Raw genomic sequence first — 9118 nt, forward strand, 5'->3', positions numbered from 1 at the left:
ACATTATTTATAAGCTGTTTTCCTTTGTTTTCCAAAAGAGGGGTAAAATATAGAGAATTTTTTTAGAAGAGAGAAACAGACATGTTAGGTCGTATACTGCCAGTGCCAAGGTAGCCTAATATAACACAGAGTATAATATAATATGTATAATATGTATAGTATTTTAAAAATAAAAATATGAAACATTTTACCACATTTACCGATTTTGATATCTGTGGAAACGCATCATACAGTCTGTGAAAAGTGACTGATGAAAACTTTCATTCATTATTTTTGTTGGTATTGATTTGTTATGTAATCATTAAACATTTCTTAAATGGCCAAAAAAAAAAAAAAAAAGGAAAACATTTTTAGCATGTGATTAAATCTAACCAATGAGACTGCTGGAACTTGCATAGCTAATGACCCATTCCGGTTTCAACTGGTTTCAACCAGCTCTGAAGCTTTTTATACCAATTAAGGTAATTTCTCTTAAAAGTTATGTTTTTCCTTAAAATTCGTTAAACTGGTAGTGAATTAATTAATATTAAACTAAAATACACGAGTTTTAGTTGTTAATGTGATTATGAGTGCATTACTTTGACGACAAATGGTCATAACGGCCTACTAGTACAGTAAAGAAATTCAGTTTTCTGAGGTAATTTATTCGTTACATTGCAGATGAATCTGTTAACTCAAAGTAATTTACATCCATTTTGTTGTGATTTATTATTGTTTTTAATAGCAACTTAAACAAGGATTTGTCCAGCAACCGGAGGGATCCGCAACACAAATCAATTTCTTGTGTCAAAATTTGCACACTTAAAAAACAACAAGTGTTGTAACCAAAGTGCTGTACAATATTTTACAAACATTAATAACAGAATAAATAGATATATCTTATAAAATGTTAAAAAGAACAAATTAATAAAACGTCATAAAACCCACACAATATAATTCTCAACCAACATTATAGGCTAAAGGAGAAAAAATGTGTCTTCAATCTAGATTTAAATATAGGCAATGAGGAAGAAGACCTAAGGACAAATGGGAGTGCATTCCACAACCTGGGGGCCGCAACCACAAACGCCCGATCACCACTATTTCACTCTCTGTTCCTATGTCGACATTTGGTTTTCAAACGGGATCGAGGAACAGAGAGGAGTAACTGATTTGATGATCAAAGAGACCTAGGTGCTGAATGTAGATGAAGTAAATCGGCAATGTACCGAGGGGCTAAACCATGCAAGGCCTTATAAACATACAGCACAACCTTGAATTTAACTCTATAACTAACTGGAAGTCAATGTAGGGAAGCGAGAACTGGGGTAATATGCTCTCTTTTCTTGGTACCCGTTAGAAGCTGCTGCATTTTGGACTACTTGCAGACGTGAGAAAGAAGATTGAGACAGACCCACATATAAGGCATTGTAGTAATCCAGTCGGGATGTAATAAGAGCATGAATCACTATTTCCAAGTCCTTCTGTAAGAGAAACTGTTTTAATTTAGCAATGGACCTTAGATGAAAAAAGCTTCCTTTAACAACAGCATTTATCTGCTTATCAAATAATAAGTCAGAATCAAAGATGACACCCAAGTTCTTAACTCTTAACTTGCATGGTTAAAGTACCCAACTGATTTTCAATGTCAGCGATACGTAACAAAGAGCCAAAAGCAATGACCTCAGTTTTTTCCTCATTAAGCATGAGGAAGTTTTCAGATATCCATAATTGAACTTCCTCAAGACAGGAGATGAGATTACTGATGGAACAACAATCGTTAGACCTGACAGGAATGTACAATTTTGTGTCATCAGCATAACAATGATAGGCAACACTGTACTTCTGAAAGATGGAGCCTAAAGGAAGCATATAAAGAGAAAAAAGCAGAGGACCCAGCATGGAGCCTTGTGGAATGCCACATGCCACACTGATTGAAATTTGTCAAATATGTTGAAGGTGGTTAGATAAGAATAGAGCTGTGAATAAACCACCTTTTCCAAGATATTGAAATAGGTTTCTTAAAAACTGTAGGGTCAAGGTAAGGTTTTTTCAGCAGAGGCTGAACCACAGCATGTTTAAAGCTGGCAGGGACTACTCCATTTCTCAAAGAACTGTTGATTATGGCCAGCATAATGGGGGCAGCAGAAAGCATCTTTGAGAAGCCGTGATGGTATGACATCAATGGGAGAATTAGTAGGTTTCAATAACAAAATTATATCCGACAGTTGGGCAGATGAAACAGGGTCAAAGTGACTAAAAGAACTGGAAGGCAGCATGGGTTCAGAGTGTATCACAACTGGGCCCAAGACATGTGTTCTAATGTCTTAAATTTTTGTCAATAAAAAATTCAAGGAACTTTTCACATGTCTCAGGGGTTGCATCTGGATAGCCCACAGGGGCAGGGTTCAAAACGGAATCAATTGTATTAAAAATTATCTTAGGCCTATGGGCATTTTTAGCAATTAATACAGAGAAGTAGTTCGATTTTGCAGTCTTGACAGACTTGATACTGCTTTAAGGAATCACGAAACATTTCAAATGAAATCTTAAGTTTATCCTTCTTCCACTTATGCTCTGCCTTCCTACATTCCTGCCTAACAGAGCGAGTATGCTCATTAAGCCAAGGCTGGATGCCAGACTTATTTTTACATCTTCGTGACTTTAAAGGAGCAACCTGATCTAAAATGGAAGTGCAAATTGTGTTAAAGATTTTAACCAACTGTGAGGTGTCTGAAGTACAAGTAATGACATCAGAAATATGAGACAGATAAGCAGAACACCTCTTAAAACTGCATAACTGTGGAAGAATGAATCGCAAGAGTGAGGTGCCGGCGCACAGGAAGTAGAGGTACAGAATGTGGCTGCACAGACTCAAATAAAACAAAAGTATGGTCAGAGATTCCAGAATCTACTACTTCAAGATTGCTCACATGAAGACCTGATGTTAATACCAAATCAAGAGTATGACCCTTTACATTTACTAGGTCCTGAAACTAACTGTGTGAGATTAAAAGAATTCACCATACATAAAAAAATCCTGTTTAAAGTAATAAATTATACAATTAATTATCTTCACTCTGTTTGGAAAGTAGCAAATTGTCCAAAAGGCTTGGCTGCTGGCATGCTCTCTCTCTCTCTCTCTCTCTCTCTCTCTCTCTCTCTCTCACTCACTCACTCACTCACTCACTCACTCACATATACGCACCCAGAGACTCAAAGACATGTAATCAGCCTCCTGTCATTTTTGAATAATAATTCATATGAAAAGATTCAAGTTAATCATGAAGAACTCACATTTTCAGCATCAAGTATGTTCTTATTATTATAAATACAATTATTAAAGGGTCAGTTCACCCAAAAAATTTAAATTATGTCATTCCTAACCCATAAGACTTTTTTCATCTTTGGAAAACATGAGACAGATATTCTAAAATAAATCTATATTAATAGAGTAGTTTAACTCTTCTTAAGTCTTCTGTAGAGACACAATCACTTTATATAATGAACCGATTTAATTTAGGCCTTTATAAATATTGATCAGTGAACAATGTTTACAGTATTCAATTTTGGTAAATGGAAGCTCAAACATGCTTCCTGCCAGAAGATGGCACCCACAGCTGAATCATCTATCCATCCATTTTCCAAACCGTTGGCCCAATGTGTCTACAGTGTAATATCATACAGGAATAAATTCCTTTTAAATTGATTAAATTGTATAAATAAGGTTTATACAGAGTTCAAGGTGAATCTTTTCATCTTACTACTGTTGCTGCTATTGCTAAATTTCAAATGATTACTAAACAGCAAGTACAAACTATGCAAAAACTTCCGGCGCACTCAGTGTCCAAATTCGCTCACTCGTCTTCCTTCATCCCTTTCATGTGAACTATATTAGGGAATAGTGAATGAGGGTATGGGGTGATTTCGGACACAACCATGGATACAGTAAAACGTCTTATGAGTCTGGATGGAATGACAGAATTTTCATTTTTAGGTGAACAATCATTCATTTATTAATTTGTTATCCTAATCTGCTGTTTCTCTCTCATTATATGGTAGTGAACAAGCTTGAACTCAGGGATATTCCTTGAGTATTTTATTTGTGACTCATACATGGTTCACTAGTGATGAATTACAATAAATGCAGCAATCTTAGGAAAAGGGCCCTCAAAAGAGTTGACACTTTTCTTAAACCAGGAAGGAGGCAGAAACTATGAATTGTGAGTATTAGAAAACACAAACATGTAATGATGCTTTTTAACTTAAAGATTGTGTTAATATCTTAAAAGATGTTAGCCAATTTCAGGGGTGACAATATATTTTTGGCTTGTTGTGATGCTATCAGGGGGCCAAAAACAAATGACTTAAAGCTGCAGTATGTAACTATAGTATCCTCTATAGCTATGAACAGAGCAAGCAGCAACCAAATGAGGACATCAACACCTGTGAAACTAACAATAGTGATCCGTGAATGTGAGTTTACAATAAAACTGTTTTCTTCCCATTTTACCCATACCCATATTTTACCCATATAACATGTGCTAAACTTTGGCCTCTCCCACCAATTATCCTTTACAGCAAGGAATCGCACCCCACAATTTAGACGTGGAGAGGCAGAGGTCTTAAGCTGTAAGTATATACTGTGTCAGTTCAATTAATGAAACCTGTAAGATTTGAATGTTGTGTTACATTCAAATCTTACAGGTTTCATTAATTGTTTATAACAGTGCAGAGGATCAACCATTTTCCTGATTCAATTTTCAGACCTGCCAACCTGTACGCATTTTGCGTAGCAAGAATGCATTTTGACATCAAAATACGCTGGTATGATCTGTCACTCCAAATTACTCAAAAAGCTGGTGACGCCATTTTGTTCAATTGTGCATGTGCAGTACTCAAGTCTAATAGCAAGGCAGCAGCATCTAGCCTTCCGAGAAGAAGAGTTCAACCAATCATAGCGCTGGGTTCATTCCGCCAACTATTAAGCGGGAATGATTGGCAAATGCATGCATTATGTCAATCATTTCAAGAGATTGCAAATCGATAGCAACACAAAATAGGTTTTATCCCTCGAGTTCTTGCTCCGTCTGGCTGGTTCCTCAGTGAGGACGGTGCTTTTAACTCCTTTGCAAAGGTAAACAGGCTGGGGTGGATGTGGAAAGTTGAAATTGTGAACTGAGTTAACTCAACGCAGACTTGCCAAACTTGGGAACAAATTTTACGTTAATAACGTTTGCCTAACTTTACTTAATTTGCAAGCTAGCTTGATTGCTCACCAGGCATTTAAGCTGGCAATGTAACGTTAAGTTATATGGTCCGTGTGTCACAGATGGTTAAACCGGATTTTTCAGGATTATAGGAGCCAAACCCATCACCGTAATGAGACGAGCAGATCATGACAAATTACGTTACCTAGAAAGTTATCGGGAGGTAGGGGTGTGTGTGTGTGCGCCTTGCAGTTAAAATAATTATAACGTCAGATGAGGAGGACACTGACAGGGAGAGAGAGAGAGAGAGAGAGAGAGAGAGAGAGTGAGAGTGCCACAGACCTAAAAAGTTCCTCCAGATGTTCCTCATAAAGTATCAGGAGCAATGGTTGTTTCTCCGCCCCTCAAAAACGGCCAAATCATGAATTTTGCACATTGTGCAATTACGATTTTGACATCCAATAATGTGGCTAAACCTCTAGTTACAAAGTCCTACCTTCCTGGATATTTTCCATTAGGCCTATAATATGTGTGCCTATATAAGCTGATTCAATTATTTATTAAATAAAATTGAAATCCTGAACAGAAACTTTTTTTTTTATTCATAATTTATATTTATTTAGTTTCTGTAAATACTTAAAAATGCAAACATGTATTACAATATAAAAAATACACTTTCTTTTTATTAAATAATTGAATGCAATTATGGTTATTAGTTTGTATAAGCACACATATCATACAATGAAATATTAATCATGAAAAAACATTTTTTAAGAAGGTGTACTGAAACTTTTTACTTTCATTGTATATTATAATATAGCCCAGTGCAGTGCAAGTTGGAGTTCTTCTCAAGAATATATGATTGTATTGATTTCTTCATAGCCGATTTATATGTTGAATAACTTGTTGAAATTGTGGTGAGTAGGGAAATGACCCTGTGCAAAGCGAAGTGATGCAAAAGCATGTGAATTTAGTGTTACACTATTGTGGCACTCAAACTATTTTCCCATGAATGGCAGGTCTGAATTTAAAATTTTCACAACAATAAAAGTTGCAAAATTATTTTGCCAAGAATAATACACAATAGCAGTGTGGAAAAAAATGCAGCTTAAGCTGTCATCAAACTAGGCAACTCATCAGGGGCCGGTTGCACCAGCTGTGCGTAAGTTACAACTTAGCCTAGTTTTGATGTAAATGGGCACAGATACCCCTTTTCCACCAAGGTGGTTTGAGTGCTGGTTCAGAGCCAGAGTCTAGTTTTAAAACTGTTAAAAGATAATTGTAACTGTTAAAAGAAAAGGCTTAATAAATTATTGCATGGATATAATACACTACACATCCCAATTCACCTACTTATACTACACCCTAAAAGTATGTACTCTATTTGTGAAGAAAAAGTAGATACATTTGTGTGTGTAGCAAAATATCTTTATTGGAATAAACTATGCATTTCTTAACATGTATTGCATCAAAATATCGTAAAGTAATGAGAGGAACATCGCCCAGCGTAAGAAAGTAAAAGTACAGTTTTTTCATTATAAATGTACTGGAGTTAAATTAAAAGTACCCACATTTAAATCTACTCTTAAAAGTACAAATTTTCCCGAAGAAATGGATCGTGATTGTTTGTTATAAGATCCTGATGTGAAAATTTGGGAAGATTGCCCACCGCTAAATCCAATATACTGTTACACATCATGCGTTATCTTTCTCAACTATTTAAATTCTAAAACTGACCGTGTTTAACTGAATACTCGCCAAGAAGGGCATTTTGACAAATTTGACATATTTGACCGCGCTGTTAGCCACTCATTTTGGTACTTGCGACTCACAAGCTGTTTGAGAGGTGGCATAACGTGTGTGTGTGCGCCACTTATATAGATACACTTTTAAAACTGTAATTAACGGTAAGGCTTTCTGAAAATAACTACTTTGATTTTATTCATGTTGTTTGGTGTCATCTAAAAATGTTACCCTATAAATGTTAGATTTATAATAAATAACAGTAATTATTTGCCACCTTACTCTTGGTCATATATGTCATTGTAGCTTCTGTCAGAAATTGAACATTTGGTCAAAAGTTGGCTGCCGCTTGCTGCAGACAGGGATGGAGGCCGTAGGGCAAGAGAAAAAAATTAAGATCTTGTCTTCTCCTGGTTCTGACACTTGCTCGCCCTTGACCTTGTTCTTAATGTTTAGACCTTGTGGACCTTGGACTAATGTTTTCTTTGGACTGCCTTCTGGTTTGACCCCTGCCTGTTATAAGGACTTTCATTTTGCCCTGCTAGTTATCAAACTGTTGATCTGAATTCTCCACTTCAAGACTCTGTTGCAGGTTCAACAATGTATTCAATTCAGTGAGAATATTTGAATATATATATATTGGAATTCTCTATGTATCTGATTTATTTATATTTACATAATTTTTTAATTAATATCTGTTTTGTTTCATATTTATAAATATTTATATGTATTTATCAAATTTGTATATTTAATAAAGCAATTATAGGATAATTAGATGTGGGCCACATCTGGCTCAGGTGTCAGTCACTGCCTCAGACATATCCCAGACGTTCAAACGGCCCATGCCATTTCTGAGATGTGGCCCACATCTGGTCCGGTTGTGGCTGACTTATAGCAGCCACACTCAGGTTGAGTCATCGCTGTCATTCCATGCGGTATGTGGGCCAGAAGAATGTGGAAGATGTGGGCCACAACTGGGCCAGATGTAATTTGCTATCTGGGTAGCGTGAAGCCTCCACACGCGCTACGTCTCCGCGGTTACATGCTCAACAAGCCACGTGATAAGATGCGTGGATTGACGGTCTCAGATGTGAAGGCAACTGAGATTTATCCTCCGCCACCTGGATTGAGGTGAGTCACTACGCCTCCACAAGGATTTAGAGCGCATTGGTAATTGGGCATTCCAAACTGGGGAGAAAAGTGGAGAAAATAAATCTCCCACTCATGTCATAATTTTTCATAGATTGATTGTAATGTTTATCAGGTAGGAAACACAAGATTATTCATAAGATGAAAATCTGCTGTAACAGAGGTGGAGAATGATGGAGGCCCACAGAATTGTCCTATGCACTATCTATAGATCAGTGGTCCTATGTCCTTTTCTTATTTGGTGTGGTAATAAAACGTGTTTGCTCTCTTGTTCCCTAATATCATGAAATAAAATTATTTATTTGAACGTCTAAATATAGTGAAGAGTGTGAGGAGGCCTTCCCAATGGGTTTCTACGTTAAAAAAATATTATAGAATTAAAAACCTCATAAAAAGAAAACGCACAATGTACACAATTTGATCACTTTTGAAAGCAAATATGCACCTGTGAAACAACAAATAAACTCTGGAACATAACCTACTCCGGAGCAGTTATGTTCAGAGAGTATGTTGCTATGGTTACTAACATACCATGAAAGTTACCTTCGTTTTTAGAACCGAAAGTTTTATCCGCTTACTCGGAGTAAATTTACCCGGGTAAATCGCCTTTCTGGAATACCATCACGGGCAGGGTTTCGGGCAGCCTGAAAGACGGTGCTCGTGCTCACACACGTTTGTGTTTGTATGAGTGAGACTGAGTACCAAACCAATGGCCAGTCTGTGACCGTGGATTATTTCAACATCTCTGCACCTTGTTACGTTGTTTTGGGACTGGTTGGGTCTACTGTGATATGAGTAATGCTATTTCCCAGAATGTGGGCAATTGGACATCGTTTTTGCAGCACAGCATTGCGATTAAAACAAGACATTGCACACTGAGTCCGAAATTTTCGTATGCGTTTTTTCGTGTTCATCAGCCTAAAAATTCGTCACGCACAGAAACCTTGCACACTGAGTCCGATGCGTATTTATTAAACCTTTGCGGAAAAAAACGCAAAAAATACTAAATGGATTCGTCAAGCAGTGAGGATGATTTT

Source organism: Xyrauchen texanus, chromosome 33 (genome assembly GCF_025860055.1).
Source record: "Xyrauchen texanus isolate HMW12.3.18 chromosome 33, RBS_HiC_50CHRs, whole genome shotgun sequence".
Taxonomy (NCBI): Eukaryota; Metazoa; Chordata; class Actinopteri; order Cypriniformes; family Catostomidae; genus Xyrauchen; species Xyrauchen texanus.